General features: G+C 45.4%; 14 non-coding genes across 14 annotated transcripts; all 14 read left to right on the top strand.

Moving 5' to 3' along the window:
• The first annotated feature begins 525 nt into the window (after positions 1 to 525).
• Positions 526 to 598, top strand: trnam-cau (transfer RNA methionine (anticodon CAU)). Its single transcript has one exon. It is a non-coding gene; the product is annotated as a tRNA-Met (tRNA).
• A 271-nt stretch (positions 599 to 869) lies between these two features.
• trnag-gcc (transfer RNA glycine (anticodon GCC)) lies at positions 870 to 940 on the top strand. Its single transcript has one exon. It is a non-coding gene; the product is annotated as a tRNA-Gly (tRNA).
• Positions 941 to 1,504: 564 nt separating this feature from the next.
• Positions 1,505 to 1,577, top strand: trnam-cau (transfer RNA methionine (anticodon CAU)). The gene has a single exon. It is a non-coding gene; the product is annotated as a tRNA-Met (tRNA).
• Positions 1,578 to 2,524: 947 nt separating this feature from the next.
• trnas-aga (transfer RNA serine (anticodon AGA)) lies at positions 2,525 to 2,603 on the top strand. Its single transcript has one exon. It is a non-coding gene; the product is annotated as a tRNA-Ser (tRNA).
• Positions 2,604 to 3,505: 902 nt separating this feature from the next.
• Positions 3,506 to 3,588, top strand: trnas-aga (transfer RNA serine (anticodon AGA)). Its single transcript has one exon. It is a non-coding gene; the product is annotated as a tRNA-Ser (tRNA).
• A 910-nt stretch (positions 3,589 to 4,498) lies between these two features.
• trnas-aga (transfer RNA serine (anticodon AGA)) lies at positions 4,499 to 4,580 on the top strand. Its single transcript has one exon. It is a non-coding gene; the product is annotated as a tRNA-Ser (tRNA).
• Positions 4,581 to 4,990: 410 nt separating this feature from the next.
• trnas-aga (transfer RNA serine (anticodon AGA)) lies at positions 4,991 to 5,072 on the top strand. The gene has a single exon. It is a non-coding gene; the product is annotated as a tRNA-Ser (tRNA).
• A 414-nt stretch (positions 5,073 to 5,486) lies between these two features.
• On the top strand, positions 5,487 to 5,568 carry trnas-aga (transfer RNA serine (anticodon AGA)). The gene has a single exon. It is a non-coding gene; the product is annotated as a tRNA-Ser (tRNA).
• Positions 5,569 to 17,998: 12,430 nt separating this feature from the next.
• On the top strand, positions 17,999 to 18,074 carry trnam-cau (transfer RNA methionine (anticodon CAU)). The gene has a single exon. It is a non-coding gene; the product is annotated as a tRNA-Met (tRNA).
• Positions 18,075 to 18,373: 299 nt separating this feature from the next.
• trnag-gcc (transfer RNA glycine (anticodon GCC)) lies at positions 18,374 to 18,444 on the top strand. The gene has a single exon. It is a non-coding gene; the product is annotated as a tRNA-Gly (tRNA).
• Positions 18,445 to 19,232: 788 nt separating this feature from the next.
• trnam-cau (transfer RNA methionine (anticodon CAU)) lies at positions 19,233 to 19,305 on the top strand. The gene has a single exon. It is a non-coding gene; the product is annotated as a tRNA-Met (tRNA).
• An 871-nt stretch (positions 19,306 to 20,176) lies between these two features.
• trnam-cau (transfer RNA methionine (anticodon CAU)) lies at positions 20,177 to 20,249 on the top strand. The gene has a single exon. It is a non-coding gene; the product is annotated as a tRNA-Met (tRNA).
• Positions 20,250 to 20,525: 276 nt separating this feature from the next.
• trnag-gcc (transfer RNA glycine (anticodon GCC)) lies at positions 20,526 to 20,596 on the top strand. Its single transcript has one exon. It is a non-coding gene; the product is annotated as a tRNA-Gly (tRNA).
• Positions 20,597 to 21,151: 555 nt separating this feature from the next.
• Positions 21,152 to 21,224, top strand: trnam-cau (transfer RNA methionine (anticodon CAU)). The gene has a single exon. It is a non-coding gene; the product is annotated as a tRNA-Met (tRNA).
• The last annotated feature ends 743 nt before the right edge of the window (positions 21,225 to 21,967 follow it).

Raw genomic sequence — 21,967 nt, 5'->3', positions numbered from 1 at the left:
AGCCGCCAATTCACATAGTTCCTTACTCGTGTTGATGAGAGAAACTGGAAAGTACTACCTTTGGAATCTGAAGCTCCAAGAGATCAAACAAGCTGTTGACTGTTGATAGTTCATCAGACAATCGCTCAATACTGACAGATATAAGGGCCCTTGGATTTCATCGGGACAATATTGATGGGAAGAGGACAAATCTACTCATGTGCTCCATGGACAGCCATCACCAGGAAACTATGGCAAGCCTGACAGAAATAAGGGTCCTTGGATTTCATCAAGGCAATATAGATGGAAAGAGGAAAAATCAACTCATGTGCTCCATAGACAGCCAGAACTAGGAAAATATAACAAGGCTTTAAGGACACCAACATTTCAATTAAAATGTTGTCATCAGAAGAGAATGGGGAGAGTCTGTCGTCCACTTATAAGTTCCTTTAGATGACCTGCTACGTCCTGTTCCCCCTGGTCTCCACAGACTTGACCCCTTTATTGTGGACTCTGCCATTGTCACCCACGGAATGTTGCTTTTGGGCCTCGTTGGCGCAGTAGGCAGCGCGTCAGTCTCATAATCTGAAGGTCGTGAGTTCGAGCCTCACACGGGGCATTCTTTTGTAGTGTATTCATTTCTGATCTGGCGGGTAACGTGCATGATTCAACGCCATCCATTTCAGTATTAATGGCAAGGCAATCCTGTGAATTTTCTCTTCCGATCTTGAATGCAAAAATCTTTTAGCACATAACAACAGCCTTCCTCGAGTGTGGCAGTATTCAACATTGGCAGGGATAAAGGCCCTTTCCAAAAATTGCGCTTGCCTCGCCCGGAATCGAACTCCCGCCCGATTTTATTTTCGAGTGGTAAGAAGACCTCAACGTAAGCATTGGTGGTTCAGTGGTAGAATTCTCGCCTGCCACGCGGGAGGCCCGGGTTCGATTCCCGGCCAATGCAACTTCCTTTAAGTTCTAATGAGTAGCCCGAATTCACATAGTTCCTTACGCGGTGTTGATGAGAAGAACTGGAAAGTACTACCTTGGAATCTGAAGCTCCAAGAGATCAAACAAGCTGTTGACTGTTGATAGATGTTCATCAGACAATCGCTCAATACTGACAGATATAAGGGCCCTTGGGATTTCATCAGGACAATATTGATGGGAAGAGGACAAATCTACTCATGTGCTCCATGGACAGCCAGAACCAGGAAACTATGGCAAGCCTGACAGAATAAGGGTCCTTGGATTTCATCAGGGCAATATAGGTGGAAAGAGGAAAAATCAACTCATGTGCTCACATAGACAGCCAGAACTAGGAAAATATAACAAGCCTTTAAGGACACCAACATTTCATTAAAATTTTGTCATCAGAAGAGAATGGGGAGAGTACTGTCGTCCACCTTATAGGTTCCTTTAGATGACTGCTTTTGCGGTCTTCCGTCCTGTTCCTCCCTGGTTCTCACAGACTTGACCCCTTTATTGTGGACTCTGCCATTGTCACCCAACGGAATGTTGCTTTTGGGCCTCGTTGGCGCAGTAGGCAGCGCGTCAGTCTCATAATCTGAAGGTCGTGAGTTCGATCCTCACACGGGGCATATCTTTTGTAGTGTATTCATTTCTGATCTGGCGGGTAACGTGCATGATTCAACGCCATCCATTTCAGTATTAAATGGCAAGGCAATCCTGTGAACAATGATGTGCCCAAATTCACATAGTTCCTTACGCCGTTTTGATGAGAGAAACTGGAAAGTACTACCTGGGAATCTGAAGCTCCAAGGGATCAAACAAGCTGTTGACTGTTGATAGACTGTTCATCAGTCAATCGCTCACTACTGACAGAAATAAGGGCCCTTGGATTTCATCAGGGCAATATGCATGCAAAGAGGAACAATTTACTCATGTGCTCCATGGACAGCCAGAACCAGGAAACGATGGCAAGCCTTTTATGGACACCAACATTCGGTCGTTCCACTTATAAGTTCCTTTAGATGTCCTGCTTTGCGTTTGCGCCCTGTTCCTCCTGGTCTCGACAGACAAGTCTTTACAGTTCATGCGATATCATGGAGCAATCATGAAACAATCCCCGTCGCCCGCGCGCGCATTTTCGAATCCTGCCGATCAACGATACATGCTTTTGAGCAACGGGAACTCACAAAGAAAACATTTGTATACTTAGCTGCAGAGATATTTCACGTGCAACAGAGACATTATCAGTTTGAAACTCCCCAAAACCACGGTCTGAGAAACTGGAAGTGTGAACTCTAAATCTGACCATTTTACATTTTCACCGTAAACTTCTCTGGCTTGGGTTGAAAGTCACGGTCAGATGAAGGCAAACAGAACCAAATTATTTGGAGGGACAGAAGAAACCAACCTGAGCTCCCCACTCCGGACACTCTTTGCAAGGCAATGTCTTGTTGAGCATGATTTTCAGCACCTATCGGTAGACCAAACAATAAAGGTTTGCTCCCTTGATAGTTCAGTTGGTAGAATGATAGGACTGTATGAAAGACCGACATTCGCATTTGTTCAACAGATCTAGGTTGTCGTGGCCGAGTGGTTAAGGCGATGGACTAGAAATCCATTGGGGTCTGCGCGCAGGTTCGAATCTGCCGACAACGATACATGCTTTTTAGCAACGGGAACTCACAAAGAAAACATTTATACTTAGCTGCAGAGATATTTCACGTGCAACAGAGAACATTATCAGTTTGAAACTCCCCAAACCACGGTTCTGAGAAACGGAAGTGCGGACTCTCAATCTGACCATTTTACATTTTCACCGTTAAACTTCTCTGGCTTTGGGTTGAAAGTCACGGTCAGATGAAGCAAACAGAACCAAATTATTTGGAGGTACTGAAGAAACCAACCTGAGCTCCCCACTCGGACACTCTTTGCAAGGCAATGTCTTGTTGAGCATGATTTTCAGCACCTATCGGTAGGCCAAACAATAAAGGTTGCTCCCTTGATAGTTCAGTTGGTAGAATGAAGGACGTATGAAAGACCGAAATTCGCATTTGTTCAACAGATCTAGGTGTCGTGCCGAGTGGTTAAGGCGATCGACTAGAAATCCATTGCGGTTCCCCGCGCAGGTTCGATCCTGCCGACAACGTACATGCTTTTTGAGCAACGGAACTCACAAGAAAACATTTATACTTAGCTGCAGAGATATTTCAGTGCAACAGAGAACATTATCAGTTTGAAACTCCCCAAAACCACGGTCTGAGAAACGGAAGTGCGGACTCTCAATTCGACCATTTTACATTTTTCACCGTAAACTCTTCTCTGGCTTGGGTTGAAAGTCACGGTCAGATGAAGCAAACAGAACCAAATTATTTGGAGGGACTGAAGAAACCAACCTGAGCTCCCCACTCAGACACTCTGTGCAAGGCAATGTCTTGTTGAGCATGATTTCAGCACCTATCGGTAGGCCAAACATAAAGGTTTGCTCCCTTGATAGTTCAGGTGGTAGAATGAAGGACTGTATGAAAGACCGACATTCGAATTTGTTCAACAGATCTAGGTTGTCGTGGCCGAGTGGTTAAGGCGATGGACTAGAAAATCCATTGGGGTCTCCCCGCGCAGGTTCGAATACTGCCGACAACGATACATGCTTCTAAGCAATGGGAACTCACAAAGAAAACATTTGTATACTTAGCGGCAGAGATATTTCACGTGCAACAGAGAACATTATCGTTTGAAACTCGCCCAAAACCACGTCTGAGAAACGGAAGTGTGACCTCTAAATCTGACAATTTTACATTTTCACCGTAAACTTCTCTGGCTTGGGTTTGAAAGTCACGGTCAGATGAAGCAAACAGAACCAAATTATTTGGAGGGACAGAAGAAACCAACCTGAGCTCCCCACTCCCGGACACTCTTTGCAAGGCAATGTCTTGTTGAGCATGATTTTCAGCACCTATCGGTAGGGCCAAACAATAAAGGTTTGCTCCCTTGATAGTTCAGTTGGTAGAATGAAGGACTGTATGAAGACCGACATTCGCATTGTTCAACAGATCTAGGTGTCGTTGCCGAGTGGTTAAGGCGATGGACTAGAAATGTATTGGGGTCTCCCCGCGCAGGTTCGAATCCTGCCGACAAAGATACATGCTTCTAAGCAAACGGGGAACTCACAAAGAAAACATTGTATACTTAGCTGCAGAGATATTTCACGTGCAACCGAGAAATTATCAGTTTGACAACTCACCAAAACCACGGTCTGAGAACAGGAGTGCGGACTCCTCAATTGACCATTTTACATTTCCACCGTAAACTTCTCTGGCTTGGGTTGAAAGTCACGGTCAGATGAAGCAAACAGAACCAAATTATTTGGAGGGACAGAAGAAACCAACTGAGCTCCCACTCGGACACTCTTTGCAAGGCAATGTCTTGTTGAGCATGATTTTCAGCAACGTATCGGTAGGCCAACATAAAGGTTTGCTCCCTTGATAGTTCATTGGTAGAATGGAAGGACTGGTATGAAAGACCGACAATTCGCATTGTTCAACAGATATAGGTTGTCGTGGCCGAGTGGTTAAGGCGATGGACTAGAAATCCATTGGGGTCTCCCCGCGCAGGTTCGAATCCTGCCGACAACGATGCATGCTTTTGAGCAACGGAACTCACAAAGAAAACATGTATACTTAGCTGCAGAGATATTTCACGTGCAACAGAGAACATTATCAGTTTGAAACTCCCCAAAACCACGGTCTGAGAAACGGAAGTGCGGACTCTCAATCTGACCATTTTACATTTTCACCGTAAACCTCTCTGGCTTGGGTTGAAAGTCACAGTCAGATGAAGCAAACAGAACAAATTATTTGGAGGGACTGAAGAAACCAACCTGAGCTCCCACTCAGACACTCTTTGCAAGGCAATGTCTTGTTGAGCATGATTTTCAGCAACTATCGGTAGGCCAAACAATAAAGGTTTGCTCCCTTGATAGTTCAGTTGGTAGAATGAAGGACTGTATGAAGGACCGAAATTCGCATTTCTTCAAAAGATCTAGGTTGTCGTGGCCGAGTGGTTAAGGCGATGGACTAGAAATCCATTGGGGTCTCCCCGCGCAGGTTCGAATTTTGCCGACAACGATACATGCTTTTGAGCAACGGGAACTCACAAAGAAAACATTTATACTTAGCTGCAGAGATATTTCACGTGCAACAGAGAACATTATCAGTTTGAAAACTCCCCAAAACCACGGTCTGAGAAACGGAAGTGCGGACTCTCAATCTGACCATTTTACATTTTCACCGTAAACTTCTCTGGCTTGGGTTGAAAGTCACGGTCAGATGAAGCAAACAGAACCAAATTATTTGGAGGGACTGAAGAAACCAACCTGAGCTCCCCACTCGGACACTCTTTGCAAGGCAATGTCTTGTTGAGCATGATTTTCAGCACCTATCGGTAGGCCAAACAATAAAGGTTTGCTCCCTTGATAGTTCAGTTGGTAGAATGAAGGACTGTATGAAAGACCGAAATTCGCATTTGTTCAACAGATCTAGGTTGTCGTGGCCGAGTGGTTAAGGCGATGGACTAGAAATCCATTGGGGTCTCCCCGCGCAGGTTCGAATCCTACCGACAACGATACATGCTTTTGAGCAACGGGAACTCACAAAGAAAACATTTGTATACTTAGCTGCAGAGATATTTCACGTGCAACAGAGAACATTATCAGTTTGAAACTCCCCAATACCACGGTCTGAGAAACGGAAGTGCGGACTCTCAATCTGACCATTTTACATTTTCACCGTAAACTTCTCTGGCTTGGGTTGAAAGTCACGGTCAGATGAAGCAAACAGAACCAAATTATTTGGAGGGACTGAAGAAACCAACCTGAGTTCCCCACTCGGACACTCTTTGCAAGGCAATGTCTTGTTGAGCATGATTTTTCACCACCTATCGGTAGGCCAAACAATAAAGGTTTGCTCCCTTGATAGTTCAGTTGGTAGAATGAAGGACTGTATGAAAGACCGACATTCGCATTTGTTCAACAGATCTAGGTTGTCGTGGCCGAGTGGTTAAGGCGATGGACTAGAAATCCATTGGGGTCTCCCCGGGCAAGACGTGCTTAGGTGGCATAGAGTGACAGCCAATAAAATCGCAGCATTACTGATGCTCTCCATGGTGCTGAACCACCATCTTAGCCAGCTGATATTTCTTCTGTTCGCAGGTTCGAGACCCGGTTGGGGCAAAGTCTGTGATACATAATCAAAGATAAAGAGCTATCTATGAATCAAGAAATGTGAATCCTAATTTCTTATAGTAACTATTATTGTGTTTATTATTTATTTATTACCTTCAAAAGAAAAACTCGAAGGTATTATTTATATTTAAGATATGGACCATGTAGTATAAATAATGTACTTATGAATGAGACATGTAGATATTAATCAAGAAAACATCTTTATTGTAGACAACAGAAACAAAGCAGATTATGTACAAACATACAATATATAAGTAACAAAATAAGGTAGAAGTAAATAAAGTAAATCATATTTTGTTAATAAAGTAAATATAAAAAAGTAAATAAAGCAGTAGTAAATAGAGAATGATATAATGTAAATGTTTTAAACACACAGGATGACAATTTGGCATTAACAGACACACAGGAGGAAAACAACAGAAGTGATATCCCTATTCATGAACAAAACCTTGTCATTTTCCCTTTTCAGCCTCATAAAAAGCAGACTCCTTGAAGCTCTTCCAGGTCATCTGCTTCTCCATGCCCTGTTCCCTGTATATTGATAACACTTTAGCAGGACAGTACACATACTTCCCTGCTACTCCTGGGAATCCTGTGTGAATGTGAGGACTGTTTGGGCCCTGCTTAAGTTCCTTTCGACAAAATCCGCATTTTCGGCCTTTATGCTCTGGCTCAGTGTTCTTTCTTTTTGCTGGACTCTTGCCTCCACCCTTTGCTTCATAGCTTCCAGTTCCCGTGCAGTAATTTGGTGATGGCGCCCTGCTGGTGTTCGTACTCATGCAGGAGGCAGTCTGTCAGGTAGTGTGCGGACACAGAGATCCCGTACCAGCCATCAGGAGTCTCCGTACTCTCCCAAGGGAGCCGGCTTGGTTTCCTGCTGAAGGAACTGGGTAATTGTCTTCTGGTCGTACTTTCCTTCCTCACCGTCCATGATGTTCTTACAGCTGAGGAGGTACGCCAGGTCAGCACGTTCATATTTGAGGTGCATCAACTCCGTGATCTGCTTTGCCATATCAGTGGGCGACTTGCCGCTGCGCCGGAGCTCGTCCAGCACCGACTTACAGATGGCCTTCTTGTGAGTCAGTACTGCTGGCAGCAGGTTGGTGCACCTCTTGGGGAGCTTCTCCAGCCAGGATGGGTTGTCGGCATACCACCTCTTCCGGCAGCCTTTGCAGCAGAGCCTTGAAGACAGCAAGTAGTACTGTCCGGTGGTGCCGACAATAACACGCGGCCTACCAACACCGGCAGAGGCAATTTGAGGCTGAGCACAGCCGTCGATACACGGCAGAGTGTAGTTGTTCCTCGGCCTTCCCATCAAATTGTCATTTTCTGGCTTCCAGATGAAAAAGGGATGGAGCTGAAAGTACTTGGCGCAGGGGAAATCATAGACGCTGTCAATCAGCTCTGGCTGGGAGGGCCACGCCACAATGACACCATCTTGTTGCGTACAGGAACGGAGCCTGGCCAGAGCCCCATGGATTGCAGCTCCATCTTCATCCAGATCCTCTGCTGCGGCGAACAGTTCCAATGACTGACATCCTGGTTTGTAGGCAGGAAGCTGAGGAGGAGGAGGAGGAGGAGGAGGAGGAGGAGGAGGAGGAGGAGGAGGCGGACAGCTGGGGCCGTTGATGGCCTGGGTAATGGCTGACCTAGGCAGACAAGAAATAAAAACACATGGCAAATAATTACAATGTGATTTTTAGAAAAATTATTTTTAGCAAGTACACATCCAAATGAGAATCATTCAAACACTTGAAGGTGCCTCAAACATGTGATACTATTGTTAGTATCACTCACGTTGTGTGGCGCAGCTGGTGGATGCAGTGTCGGTCGACAGGGCTTCTGCAGAAACCTCACGAGCCGCTATAGAAAGTATTAAAACATGTCGTTATTATCAACAGTAAAATAAAGAAATAATGTCGTATGACACTTGGCATCTTCACCGCAGTCAGCAAACCGTACAAGGGGCAACGAGTCAAACACACACACACCTGGAACAGTGGTGTGGGTCCCTGTTGGCGTCGGGCGGATGGTTCCGGCATCAGGAACACCAGCTCCTTTGGGAGGGGCACACGTGTCTTTCCAGGCAGAGCAGGGGCTGCATGGAGGGAGGGCCAGCAGACTCATCAGCATGCTGGACAGGTGCAGGTGAGTCAGGGTTTAGATGTAAACAGTAATATAATGCATTACCTTCTACCAGCGAAGCCTTCAGTTCAGCGGAGAGGGCAGCAGACGGTACTAAAACAGAAGAGTGTGTCAGTTTATTCATATTATGGCAATATAGAAATAAGTAATGATGTTAGTGAGACCAAACATCACCCGTCTTTACTCCACCTGCTGACCTCATGAAGTGAAACACACCGTCTCTCATATTGATGTTGAGAGAATACATCTCTGTGAAGCTGACAATTGAGCGGCCCGACCAAGCAAGGAGGCAGAGGCAGAACGTCCAAAAATACAACCCGGTGTGGGCATTTATTAAAACATGAACGCATTACACACACAGCCTCAATCCTGCTGCTGCTGCTGCTGCTGCTGCTGCTGCTGTTCACGTGAGCCCAGCCTGCAGCCACCAGCATCTCACCCACAGTCCCTGCTTCCTCAACAGACAGGGAAACGGAGCCTAAATACACACACTCTAATCAGCACAACAAGACACAGGTGAGGGGGGAGGAGACAACATAGGGCACCAGGTGCACACAATCAGCAACAGACATAACGGGAGGGGGAACACTTTTCAAACAGAAACATATAACTGAATAGAAGTACACACATACAAACCCAACTAAACGCAGTCAGCACTTGTACAATTACTGCCACTTAACGCTATGATGTCTACACCCCCACATATTATGTGCACCCGGATTATTCTTAACCGCTGTCATTCTACCCCAGCATAAGCACTTTCGGCGCTCTCGCTAACTCCCCTATCTTGTCAGGCGGAGCCCAGGACCCGACCAGCACCTGCCAGACGACATTTCAATCAATACGGTTTAATCCTTTAATAAATACTATCTCAATAATTAGTATTAATTATATAAAATGTGCAAATATGCCATGCCAAACGGTACTGTGCAATCATGCTAATAAAGTGCAAAACTGTTAACCAAAGTGCTGAGTTACCAGGCCCAAAGCCGTCAGTTCACAGTGACGAAGTTACCTTCGTCACATTTCCTTACCCCTCTCCCCAGGAAGCACAGTGTCTTAAAAGTCTCGGCTTCGGGACAACCAGTCAGCCACCCGCTTTCAACGCCGCCACCTCCAGCGGGGCCCCTGAAGCCAGTGAAGCCATTGTCAAACATGTCGTGCTGCCACTTATCCGGAAGCTGTTTTGGCCTGTTGTAAGGCGTTGGTCTGCCTCTAGCACGACCCAGGTTCTGTCGACTCTTCGTGGGTCCGGGTCCGCCTCCTCGGCCTGCAAACGCTGCTCCTCCTGCTTGTCTCTCGTCTCCTCCTGCTTGTCTTGCATCTCCTGCTGCTTCAGCAGCCGTGGCCCCCTGGTCAGTTCCAGGCATAGCCACCCCCAGCCGTGGTTCCTCTCTTTGGTCCCTCTTCTTTCCTCTCGTCATTTTGACCTCCTCGCTTGGTTAATCCCACTTCTCCAAACCAATTGTGAAGCTGACCGTTGAGCGGCCCGACCAAGCAAGGAGAAAGAGGCAGAGAATTCGAATATAAGCCGGTGTGGGCATTTATTACTCACAACCATGACACAGCCTCAATCTGCTGTTCACATGAGCACAGCCACCAGGATCTCACACACCCTAACAGCCAGGGAAACAGAGCCTAAATACCCACACACACTAATCAGCTACTTGACACAGGTGAGGGGGGAGGAGACAACACAGGGCACCAGGTGCACACAATCCAGCAACAGACATAACGGGAGGGGGAACACTTTTCAAACAGAAACATATAACTGAACCGAAGTACACCCATACAAACCAAACTAAACGCAGTCAGCACTTGTACAATTAATGCCACTTAACGCTATGATGTCTACACCCCCCACATATTATTTGCACCCGGATTATTCTTAACCGCTGTCATTCTACCCCAGCATAAGCACTTTCGGCGCTCTCTCTAACTCCCCTATCTTGTCAGGCGGAGCCGAGGACCCGACCAGCACCTGCCAGACGACATTTGAATTAATACAGTTTAATCCTTTAATAAATACTATCTCAATAATTAGTATAAATTATATAAAATGTGCAAATATGCCATGCCAAACGGTACTGTGCAATCATGCTAATAAAGTGCAAAACTGTTAACCAAGTGCTGAGTTACCAGGCCCAAAGCCGTCAATTCACAGTGACGAAGTTACCTTCGTCACAAAAACAAACGAGTAATAGCGAACCGGCTGAACTACACATGATTTTAAATCTTCAGGCAAAACAAGCAGACAACATGTTCACTCACAGCTCTGCACATGTTTAGAGGGAGAGATACTCAGCTTGCTCCAGCGCTTCATCTCGATCCATCCCTATATGCAAACAGACGAGACATAATGGAAGTGTATTCCCTATGTTTTAATAAACAATACTTAACCAACAGCATATTTCTGACAACGCTAACAACAAACCAGACTCACCCATGGCCTCAGCAGGAGCAAGTGAGGGATGTGTCGTGGTGGAGCCAGAGGGGGGGTGCAGCTTCTTCTGCAGGTACTGTTGCAGCCTATGCATCCTTGTACCTGCAGCACATTTCTTCTTCACGATGAAGGCGGCATAGCCATCATCCCTGCTGTCCCAAATGTCTCTCCAGGTGTTTTTGGCGCGATTGCCAAAGCCGACCAGCTGCTCATCCTCTGACACTGCTGCTGCGGCAACAACAACAACAACTGTTTTCCTCGCCTCATAGTCCCGAAGTAACTGGATCTCCCCAAAGCTGAGGGCGTAGCTCAGGAAAGACAGAAGGCTGTCCTTGCTGTGCCCTCTGCCATGAACAATCCTGCAGCCTCCTCCTTCTGCTGGTTCGTGATCAGGTACATGGTATACCCAATGTCCTTTTCAAGGAGCCAGCGGAAGGACTTGCCCTTATACTTCCCAGACTGCAGGATGTATTCTCCAGCCACCTCCGTCCTATCAGAAGCATCCCCTCCTCTCATACGCATTACGGTGAGCGTTTAGCTTGACCACTGCCTCCTTCACGGTGCATGCTGGTCCTGTAGAGACGCGTTGTCTGGCTGCATCTGTGGGATCCTGCCGCAGATCTCCCAGCGGACCCTTGCGCAATGTGACAGTCATCCTCCCAGGGAAAAACGAGCAGTGTTTTTGCATTTTATCTATATATCAGTGAGTTAATGATGTTCACAGGGGGGGTGTACCAGAGAGCAGACATTATGGCGTTAACATCTCAGCCCTAGCTTTAACTGTCTGCACATTCACATTGTGCTCTGATACATGTAGATCAGACATGGCTGATCTTTGTTCCTGTATGCATGGAGCTGTGTGTTTGTTGAAACAAACTATTTCCCCTTCAATTACCCCCCATGGGTCAAACCATTTCAACTATCAAAGGGAACTCAGCCAAGGCTGAATTCACACCTCAACTGCCTTTGTTCCAGCATCTCAGCTGCCTCCCCCCAGCCATGTGACCCAGGTAACACTTTAGTGTGAAGTGTCCTATCTAAAAAGAAGATGTATTCTGGCCAGTCTGTCCCTGAGTAGTTTTGTCTATGAAAATCGTAGGTCACAGGCTTCTCCAACAGTGCAACCCAATAAGACAGAAAAACAGACAAATGTAGTGCAAGTAAATATTAAAAAGTAAATACAAAAGAAAAGTAGTTTAACAAAATTGAAGTAGTGAAATAATCTGTATTTGAACTTTACTGTACTAGTACTCACAAAACATAAACTATTAGTTTTGGGTTTTTAATTATTATTAAACTATGAATATTCACTCAAATGAATATAAAATATAATAACATAAACATTAAGGTGCAGCTTTTCGATTAACTGAAATAATCTGTATTTGAACTGTACTAGCACCTAAGCAGCCAGTTTGACATTAGGACTTGCTTGTCATTGTATTTTCATGTTGTTCTAAAGAAAGATGAACTTGTCCACATTGCTTGCCGAAAGGGCAGATCTGCTGGCACTAGCAATGTCTCCTGCTGTGGAGAAAACCCTCTCCAGGGACAGAGGTAGCATATACAGCCAGGTAGCGCTTTGCTAACATGGCAACATAAGGATATTTGCCGTTTGTAATAGCTTTGGCTCGGTCTGAAGTTTCTGCGAGTGGTGGAGGCTAAATGCTAGCGGGAGTTGGGTTTGCACTTCAGTCTTTTGGTACCGGTGACATTCACGTTCGGGTGATGCCTTTTCAAGAGTGTGCAAGTTTGATGTGTTGCCAGCCGCGTAACCAATTTTAGTTGAACAATGCCGACAAACAGCTTTGGTTCGGTCCACCTGTCTTTGTCCGTCATCCTTGTTCGTAACTGCGAAACCAAAATGTTCCCAAACCGGACACTTCAATGATGCTGGAGGATTTTCGAGCTCAACTTTATCTGCGTTCGCCATTTCGACAGTTCCTCAAATTACTGACAACAATTGAACGCATCCCTCTGACCAGCTCGTCCAATGAAATGACTTGCTCGCTCTATGACGCGATGAGCCCAATGTGAGGAAATTACTCTGAATGCTGCGACGCAGCACCTGAGAATGCTTCCAAGAAGTTGTTCACGTTCTCATTTTTTTACGTTTAACGTTATATGCGTTCGGTACACTTCGGTACACACGTGTACCGAACCGAAGGGCCCGTACCGAATAATTTCGGTACGGGTACGTGTACCGTTACACCCCTATTAAATATACATTAATATAAACGCACACACACGGAGGATTTCGCCACAAGTAACTCGCGGTAATTTCGCCTCACCAAGTCAACAGAAACACAATAAACTCACACAGAAATCCTACCACATGAACTTTAAGCGGCTTAAGTTGAATTAACTTTACAATAACATGTCATTCATCCAAAAGTGCCGTGTGTGCATGCAGCCGTTAGACACGATACAGGTAGGAAACACGGACCACTTTATAGCGTTCATTGAAACTAAAACACGTGAGACAAAGCCCAGATAACATAACATTACATGTCGCTTCTCTGTTAATTAATGTTACTATAACTTACCTTATATTTTGGTCGTAATGTCAGGAGTTGAAAAAGTCGCTGTCCTGTCTCTCAATCACTCACTCACTCACTGAAGGGGGGCGGGGAGGAGCAGACAGGTCTCACTGGCAAAAGTGCGCCACAGCGCCACTCGCGGCCAAATATATATTACATCGGCAAGGATTCATCAGTGCCATAGAGAATGAATGGGAAAGCGTTCATGCGATATCATGGAGCACGCGGGGAGGCCCGGGTTCGATTCCCGGCCAATGCACTTCCTTTAAGTTCTAATGAGTAGCCCGAATTCACATAGTTCCTTACGCGGTGTTGATGAGAGAAACTGGAAAGTACTACCTTGGAATCTGAAGCTCCAAGAGATCAAACAAGCTGTTGACTGTTGACCTTTAGACCTCTCGAACAGGTCTTGGCTTGACCCCTTTATGCTGGACTCTGCCATTGTCACCCAACGGAATGTTGCTTTTGGGCCTCGTTGGCGCTCTCGGTCGCCTGTGAGTCGAGCTCATTCTTGGTAGCGACAGCCAATCACGTTCACGTCTGCTACCAAGATTCAACCAAGAATTGAGAGCTCTGGCCAATCAGCGGCCGTATTGCTACCAAGAATTGCTCCCGCAGCAACCAAGAATTGACCAATCAGCGTCTCCGTAGGCGGGGCTACTCTGCGGACGCCGCGAGCGAGCGATTCACTTTTTCCCAACATCACGAAAGTAAGTACATCATCCTTTGACTGTGTTGTCAATGCTTATAAACTGTCATATTAGATGTATAGATATATGTTAACTAAACAACATGTTGCACGGGGACATTTTACTAATGACTAGCGAACCGGACATGTCCCGCCGTAACCTTTCCATGTATGTGATGTTTACCGGTAGCGGATTATTATGTACATGTTTCGTCAATGTAATGTTGACATATCTGGCTAAAGAACATGCCTGTTAATGACATGACCCAGCTTAAGTTAAGGACTAACATAACTACGAGCTAGAGAGAATCTCGGACGGGAGCGAACGAGCGGAGCTTCTTTTATTGTCCGTCACCGGCAGCCACCGACGTGTTTTAAAAGTGCATTTAGTCTTTAAGCGAGCTTTACCAGCATGATATATATACAAATAAAACAAGGGCAAAACAAATCTTGCCCTTGACTGTAACCGCGACATCTGTTTTTATTTTACCATTAATTTAAATACTAAACCTCACCTGTAAACAATGAAAGTCCGGGGGGGACAGTGAAGGGCAGTTAAAATGCAGTTGTTACAATGCAGTTAACACCACCTTATATTATGAAATACACCACCTTATATTTTGAAATACTTGTACTTGAGTAGGCAGGCCTGTTTCCATTATAAGGTACTTTAATACACTATAATTGAGAGGAAATTATTAAATAGTTAGTATGAAGGTCGAGTTTTTCATACAAAAATATAGGCTACTTATAGGCTTCTCATCCTATGGTTAGATTAATCACCATTGGATTGGAATAAATAACAGCTGTGTTTTTATCTATACAAATGTTGAAATGATCTGAAATAAAAACACGATACATTTCAAAATGTACTTTACAGGTACTCTGGCAAGTGACACCTTTTTCCAAGCCTATCTTTTGGATGGACTGGCACGCTGGAATGAGGACCGGGCTGTGGCAGCAACCAGGGACGAGCAGCAGCATCCACACTGCTACAATCACCTTCTTCGCCATGCGGTGAATACTCTGGCAGAGGAGGTTCTAGGCAAGAAGATCATCCCTTATGTTGGGCCACGAAAATACACTGGTAGATATATATTTTATTTGCTTGTAGTATACTAATAGCCTACCATTTTATCACTTGCATTATGTTTTCTGATTGATATGCAAATAACATCATCTAAATACCAAGAGTAATTAGATGAAGTCATTTATATTTAAAATGATATTATATATATGATGGTGTATTATCTAATTGTATTTCTATTTGATTTGAAAGAGGAACTGATTGGAGTGGAGTACCTTTACCAGCAAACTGGTCAAGTTCTTCAGGACTACAAGCTGGCCATACAAGAGTCAGAGAGCAGCGAGGTGGCAATAGAGGTTCATGAAGGTCATGCTGAACCTGAGGAGTTTCAGGACTTCACTGTCCCCACCTTCCACCTTCCAAGGTTACCTGCTGCCTCATCAAAAGCACCGTCCTCTGTATCTCCATCTCCATCCACCAGCACCCTGTCCTCACTGTCTGTGGTCCCTCCTCCATCTCCATCCACCAGCACCCTGTCCTCACTGTCTGTGGTCCCTCCTCCATCCTCCACCAGCACCCTGTCCTCACTGTCTGTGGTCCCTCCTCCATCCTCCACCAGCACCCTGTCCTCACTGTCTGTGGTCCCTCCTCCATCCTCCACACTGTCCTCACTGTCTGTGGTCCTTCCTCCATCCTCCACCAGCACCCTGTCCTCACTGTCTGTGGTCCCTCCTCCATCCTCCACCAGCACCCTGTCCTCACTGTCTGTGGTCCCTCTTCCATCCTCCACACTGTCCTCACTGTCTGTGGTCCTTCCTCCATCCTCCACCAGCACCCTGTCCTCACTGTCTGTGGTCCCTCCTCCATCCTCCACCAGCACCCTGTCCTCACTGTCTGTGGTCCCTCTTCCATCCTCCACACTGTCCTCACTGTCTGTGGTCCCTCCTCCATCCTCCACCAGCACCCTGTCCTCACTGTCTGTGGTCCTTCCTCCATCCTCCACCAGCACCCTGTCCTCACTGTCTGTGGTCCCTCCTCCATCCTCCACACTGTCCTCACTGTCTGTGGTCCTTCCTCCATCCTCCACCAGCACCCTGTCCTCACTGTCTGTGGTCCCTCCTCCATCCTCCACACTGTCCTCACTGTCTGTGGTCCTTCCTCCATCCTCCACCAGCACCCTGTCCTCACTGTCTGTGGTCCCTCCTCCATCCTCCACACTGTCCTCACTGTCTGTGGTCCCTCCTCCATCCTCCACCAGCACCCTGTCCTCACTGTCTGTGGTCCCTCCTCCATCCTCCACCAGCACCCTGTCCTCACAACAATCCACCTCAGTCGATATAAGGACCAATTTACCTTTCTTATGTTTATTTACATGCTTGTAATCTGGGTTATGTCAGTTACAATTAATAGCATTTGTTGTTGCTATCAAATATGTTTGAATTATCTTTCTTTGTAGGATTGTGTTGGCCCTGACAATATCGAGGGGTATGGAGCCGTCCAGGAGCTGGCAGCGTTTTTGTTTGGTCTCCGAGAACACCTACTGGCCTTAAGTGGAGACGAGTGCACCAAAATAATCACTCTGTGGCAGGCACTGGGGGATTTCGACAAGAGGAAGACCATCTATCCACCCCGTCACAAAAACACACTGAAGCAGGGGCGATTCAGGGCAACAAAAAAGATTGTGGCACCAGGTGTGGAGAGCACTAAAAGGTTTGTTACATTAAGTAGAACATTTTAAAATGACTGAAACTGTCTGAAATACTGTCTTCACCTTAATAAGTGTAGTCAAGTTTATTAAAGGATCCTTATTAACTTGAACATCCATCCACTTGGTACCATCTGTGCAGCTTCCTCAGATGATGCTTCTCAACATGCCATTGCCATCAGCTGCTCAGGCGCTAACATCCGGTCAGAGTAACGTGCCATACACCACACAGCAGTACAGGAAAAGAAAAGAGGAGAGGGAGCAATCGGGATCAGGCAAACGAAAATATATCAAAAAGACAGACACCATCCTTTGTAAAAAGTGCAACCAAGACAGGAAGCCACCAGCCCATTCACAGTACTTTGGAAATTGGTACTGTCAAGACTCCGAGACCCAGTCCTATGAGGACTGGAGGGCTGTGCTGGAGCAGAGAGGGTATGGGGAAAAAAAGAGAGGGGATGCACATTAAATGACCAAATGTTGTGAGCCGGTGGGTCATTTTGTTATTTATTTGACACTTTATTTCCTTACATTTGATGGCACTGTTTAGTTAGTTATGTTATATATGGTACACTTTTATTATTATTATTGTTTATATTGGTATTACAATGTTGTTGTGACCTCATAGAACGTATAAAACAGTTTTGGATGTTTCTGTATTTTTAACTTCTTTTAAATATTTGTTATTTATTTTAAATATATAAATACATATAAAACAAGTATGGATGTTTCTGTTTTGAATATTTCATCATCATATTTCACTTTCATTATTGTTATATTTACTTAATACTTTGTTCTTAAGTTTTAATACATTTATTAAAAGTTGTAATTATAATAGTGAATGCACAACATCACAATAATCCTCATACATATTGGTCATATTACTAGTAAGTACTATTCTATATGAAGTACATCTATAGAAGTACTGTACAATGATGTACTTCCTTGCATGCTCCTTAATACTTCACTACATTTCAGAGGCAAAGATTTGACTCTGAACTTCATTGATTTGATAACATGAGTTACTTTGAAGATTTAGATTATGTTACAAAGTACAATCATATAAACAGACAATGAATCACGAATGATTATGGTGAAGAACTTAAATTATCCATTGATTTAAAAGTGTGGTAAAATAATAAATAAGCTCCAAGCTCCACCTTTACATCTATGCATGTTCTGACATACAAGGGATTGAGTGGGATTCGAACCCGGTTCGCAGGGTGTATTTCGGCTACTTCACGGTTATCAAACATAGACTCAAAAGCTATGTCCTTGGCACAGTAGGCAGCGCGTCAGTCTCATAATCTGAAGGTCGTGAGTTCGAGCCTCACACGTGGCATATCTTTTGTAGTGTATTCATTTCTGATCTGGCGGGTAACGTGCATGATTCAACGCCATCCATTTCAGTATTAAATGGCAAGGCAATCCTGTGAACAATGAGTTGCCCAAATTCACATAGTTCCTTACGCGGTGTTAATGAGAGAAACTGGAAAGTACTACCTGGGAATCTGAAGCTCCAAGGGATCAAACAAGCTGTTGACTGTTGATAGACTGTTTCCAAAAATTGCGCTTGCCTTGCCCGGGAATCGAACTCCCGCCCGATTTTATTTTCACAGTGGTAAGAAGACCTCAACGTAAGCATTGGTGGTTCAGTGGTATAATTCTCGCCTGCCACGCGGGTGGCCCGGGTTCGATTCCCGGCCAATGCACTTCCTTTAAGTTCTAATGAGTAGCCCGAATTCACATTGTTCCTTACGCCGTGTTGATGAGAGAAACTGGAAAGTACTACCTGGGAATCTGAAGCTCCAAGGGATCAAACAAGCTGTTGACTGTTGATAGACTGTTCATCAGACAATCGCTCACTACTGACAGAAATAAGGGCCCTTGGATTTCATCAGGGCAATATGCATGCAAAGAGGAACAATTTACTCATGTGCTCCATGGACAGCCAGAACCAGGAAACTATGGCAAGCCTTTATGGACACCAACATTCGGTCGTCCACTTATAAGTTCCTTTAGATGTCCTGCTTTGTTTGCGCCCTGTTCCTCCTGGTCTCGACAGACAGTCTTTACAGTTGTCCAAAATGTATTTTCCATTATAGGTGGTTCAGGGGCATTCTTTTTCTGAATGTCTGTACTGCATGGCTGTTAACCACATCAACAAAAAAGTGCGTACACTCCCCGACGGGGAATTGAACCCCGGTCTCCCACGTGACAGGCGGGGATACTGAACTAACGAGGAGATGTTTGACAGTCCTGACTCCGCCCATCGAATTCCATTCCTTACCAATGCACATCTTGTAAATGAAAACAAATTGCTCTTTCAGCCAGACTCTTTGATTCCCCTTCTTGCTCTATGCTACGGGCGATTACTTTTCTTCCCTGCGTTAGCTCATCTGCGTTTGACGTTTCGACCTTTAGACCTCTCGAACAGGTCTTGGCTTGACCCCTTTATGCTGGAATCCGCCATTGTCACCCAACAGAATGTTGCTTTTGGGCCTCGTTGGCGCAGTAGGCAGCGCGTCAGTCTCATAATCTGAAGGTCGTGAGTTCGAGCCTCACACGGTGCATATCTTTTGTAGTGTATTCATTTCTGATCTGGCGGGTAACGTGCATGATTCAACGCCATCCATTTCAGTATTAAATGGCAAGGCAATCCTGTGAACAATGAGTTGCCCAAATTCACATAGTTCCTTACGCCGTGTTGATGAGAGAAACTGGAAAGTACTACCTGGGAATCTGAAGCTCCAAGGGATAAAACAAGCTGTTGACTGTTGATAGACTGTTCATCAGACAATCGCTCACTACTGACAGAAATAAGGGCCCTTGGATTTCATCAGGGCAATATGCATGCAAAGAGGAACAATTTACTCATGTGCTCCATGGACAGCCAGAACCAGGAAACGATGGCAAGCCTTTATGGACACCAACATTCGGTCGTCCACTTATAAGTTCCTTTAGATGTCCTGCTTTGCGTTTGCGCCCTGTTCCTCCTGGTCTCGACAGACAGTCTTTACAGTTGTCCAAAATGTATTTTCCATTATAGGTGGTTCAGGGGCATTCTTTTTCTGAATGTCTGTACTGCATGGCTGTTAACCACATCAACAAAAAAGTGCGTACACTCCCCGACGGGGAATTGAACCCCGGTCTCCCACGTGACAGGCGGGGATACTGAACTAACGAGGAGATGTTTGACAGTCCTGACTCCGCCCATCGAATTCCATTCCTTACCAATGCACATCTTGTAAATGAAAACAAATTGCTCTTTCAGCCAGACTCTTTGATTCCCCTTCTTGCTCTATGCTACGGGCGATTACTTTTCTTCCCTGCGTTAGCTCATCTGCGTTTGACGTTTCGACCTTTAGACCTCTCGAACAGGTCTTGGCTTGACCCCTTTATGCTGGAATCCGCCATTGTCACCCAACAGAATGTTGCTTTTGGGCCTCGTTGGCGCAGTAGGCAGCGCGTCAGTCTCATAATCTGAAGGTCGTGAGTTCGAGCCTCACACGGGGCATAACTTTTGTAGTGTATTCATTTCTGATCTGGCGGGTAACGTGCATGATTCAACGCCATCCTTTTCAGTATTAAATGGCAAGGCAATCCTGTGAATTTTCTCTTCCGATCTTGAATGCAAAATCTTTTAGCACATAAACAACAGCCTTCCTCGAGTGTGGCAGGTATTCAACATTGGCAGGGATAAAGGCCCTTTCCAAAAATTGCGCTTGCCTCGCCCGGGAATCGAACTCCCGCCCGATTTTATTTTCAGAGTGGTAAGAAGACCTCAACGTAAGCATTGGTGGTTCAGTGGTCGAATTCTTGCCTGCCACGCGGGAGGCCCGGGTTCGATTCCCGGCCAATGCACTTCCTTTAAGTTCTAATGAGTAGCCCGAATTCACATAGTTCCTTACGCGGTGTTGATGAGAGAAACTGGAAAGTACTACCTTGGAATCTGAAGCTCCAAGAGATCAAACAAGCTGTTGGCTGTTGATAGTTCATCAGACAATCGCTCAATACTGACAGATATAAGGGCCCTTGGATTTCATCGGGACAATATTGATGGGAAGAGGACAAATCTACTCATGTGCTCCATGGACAGCCAAAACCAGGAAACTATGGCAAGCCTGACAGAAATAAGGGTCCTTGGATTTCATCAAGGCAATATAGATGGAAAGAGGAAAAATCAACTCATGTGCTCCATAGACAGCCAGAACTAGGAAACTATAACAAGGCTTTAAGGACACCAACATTTCATTTAAAATGTTGTCATCAGAAGAGAATGGGGAGAGTCTGTCGTCCACTTATAAGTTCCTTTAGATGACCTGCTTTGCGTCTACGTCCTGTTCCCCCTGGTCTCCACAGACTTGACCCCTTTATTGTGGACTCTGCCATTGTCACCCAACGGAGTGTTACTTTTGTGCCTCGTTGTCGCAGTAGGCAGCGCGTCAGTCTCATAATCTGAAGGTCGTGAGTTCGAGCCTCACACGGGGCATATCTTTTGTAGTGTATTCATTTCTGATCTGGCGGGTAACGTGCATGATTCAACGCCATCCATTTCAGTATTAAATGGCAAGGCAATCCTGTGAACAATGAGTTGCCCAAATTCACATAGTTCCTTACGCCGTGTTGATGAGAGAAACTGGAAAGTACTACCTGGGAATCTGAAGCTCCAAGGGATCAAACAAGCTGTTGACTGTTGATAGACTGTTCATCAGACAATCGCTCACTACTGACAGAAATAAGGGCCCTTGGATTTCATCAGGGCAATATGCATGCAAAGAGGAACAATTTACTCATGTGCTCCATGGACAGCCAGAACCAGGAAACGATGGCAAGCCTTTATGGACACCAACATTCGGTCGTCCACTTATAAGTTCCTTTAGATGTCCTGCTTTGCGTTTGCGCCCTGTTCCTCCTGGTCTCGACAGACAGTCTTTACAGTTGTCCAAAATGTATTTTCCATTATAGGTGGTTCAGGGGCATTCTTTTTCTGAATGTCTGTACTGCATGGCTGTTAACCACATCAACAAAAAAGTGCGTACACTCCCCGACGGGGAATTGAACCCCGGTCTCCCACGTGACAGGCGGGGATACTGAACTAACGAGGAGATGTTTGACAGTCCTGACTCCGCCCATCGAATTCCATTCCTTACCAATGCACATCTTGTAAATGAAAACAAATTGCTCTTTCAGCCAGACTCTTTGATTCCCCTTCTTGCTCTATGCTACGGGCGA

This window comes from Pseudochaenichthys georgianus, unplaced genomic scaffold (assembly GCF_902827115.2).
Source record: "Pseudochaenichthys georgianus unplaced genomic scaffold, fPseGeo1.2 scaffold_718_arrow_ctg1, whole genome shotgun sequence".
Taxonomy (NCBI): Eukaryota; Metazoa; Chordata; class Actinopteri; order Perciformes; family Channichthyidae; genus Pseudochaenichthys; species Pseudochaenichthys georgianus.
The sequence above is the reverse complement of the archived record's forward strand: the minus strand, read 5'-3'. Positions and strand labels throughout refer to the sequence as shown.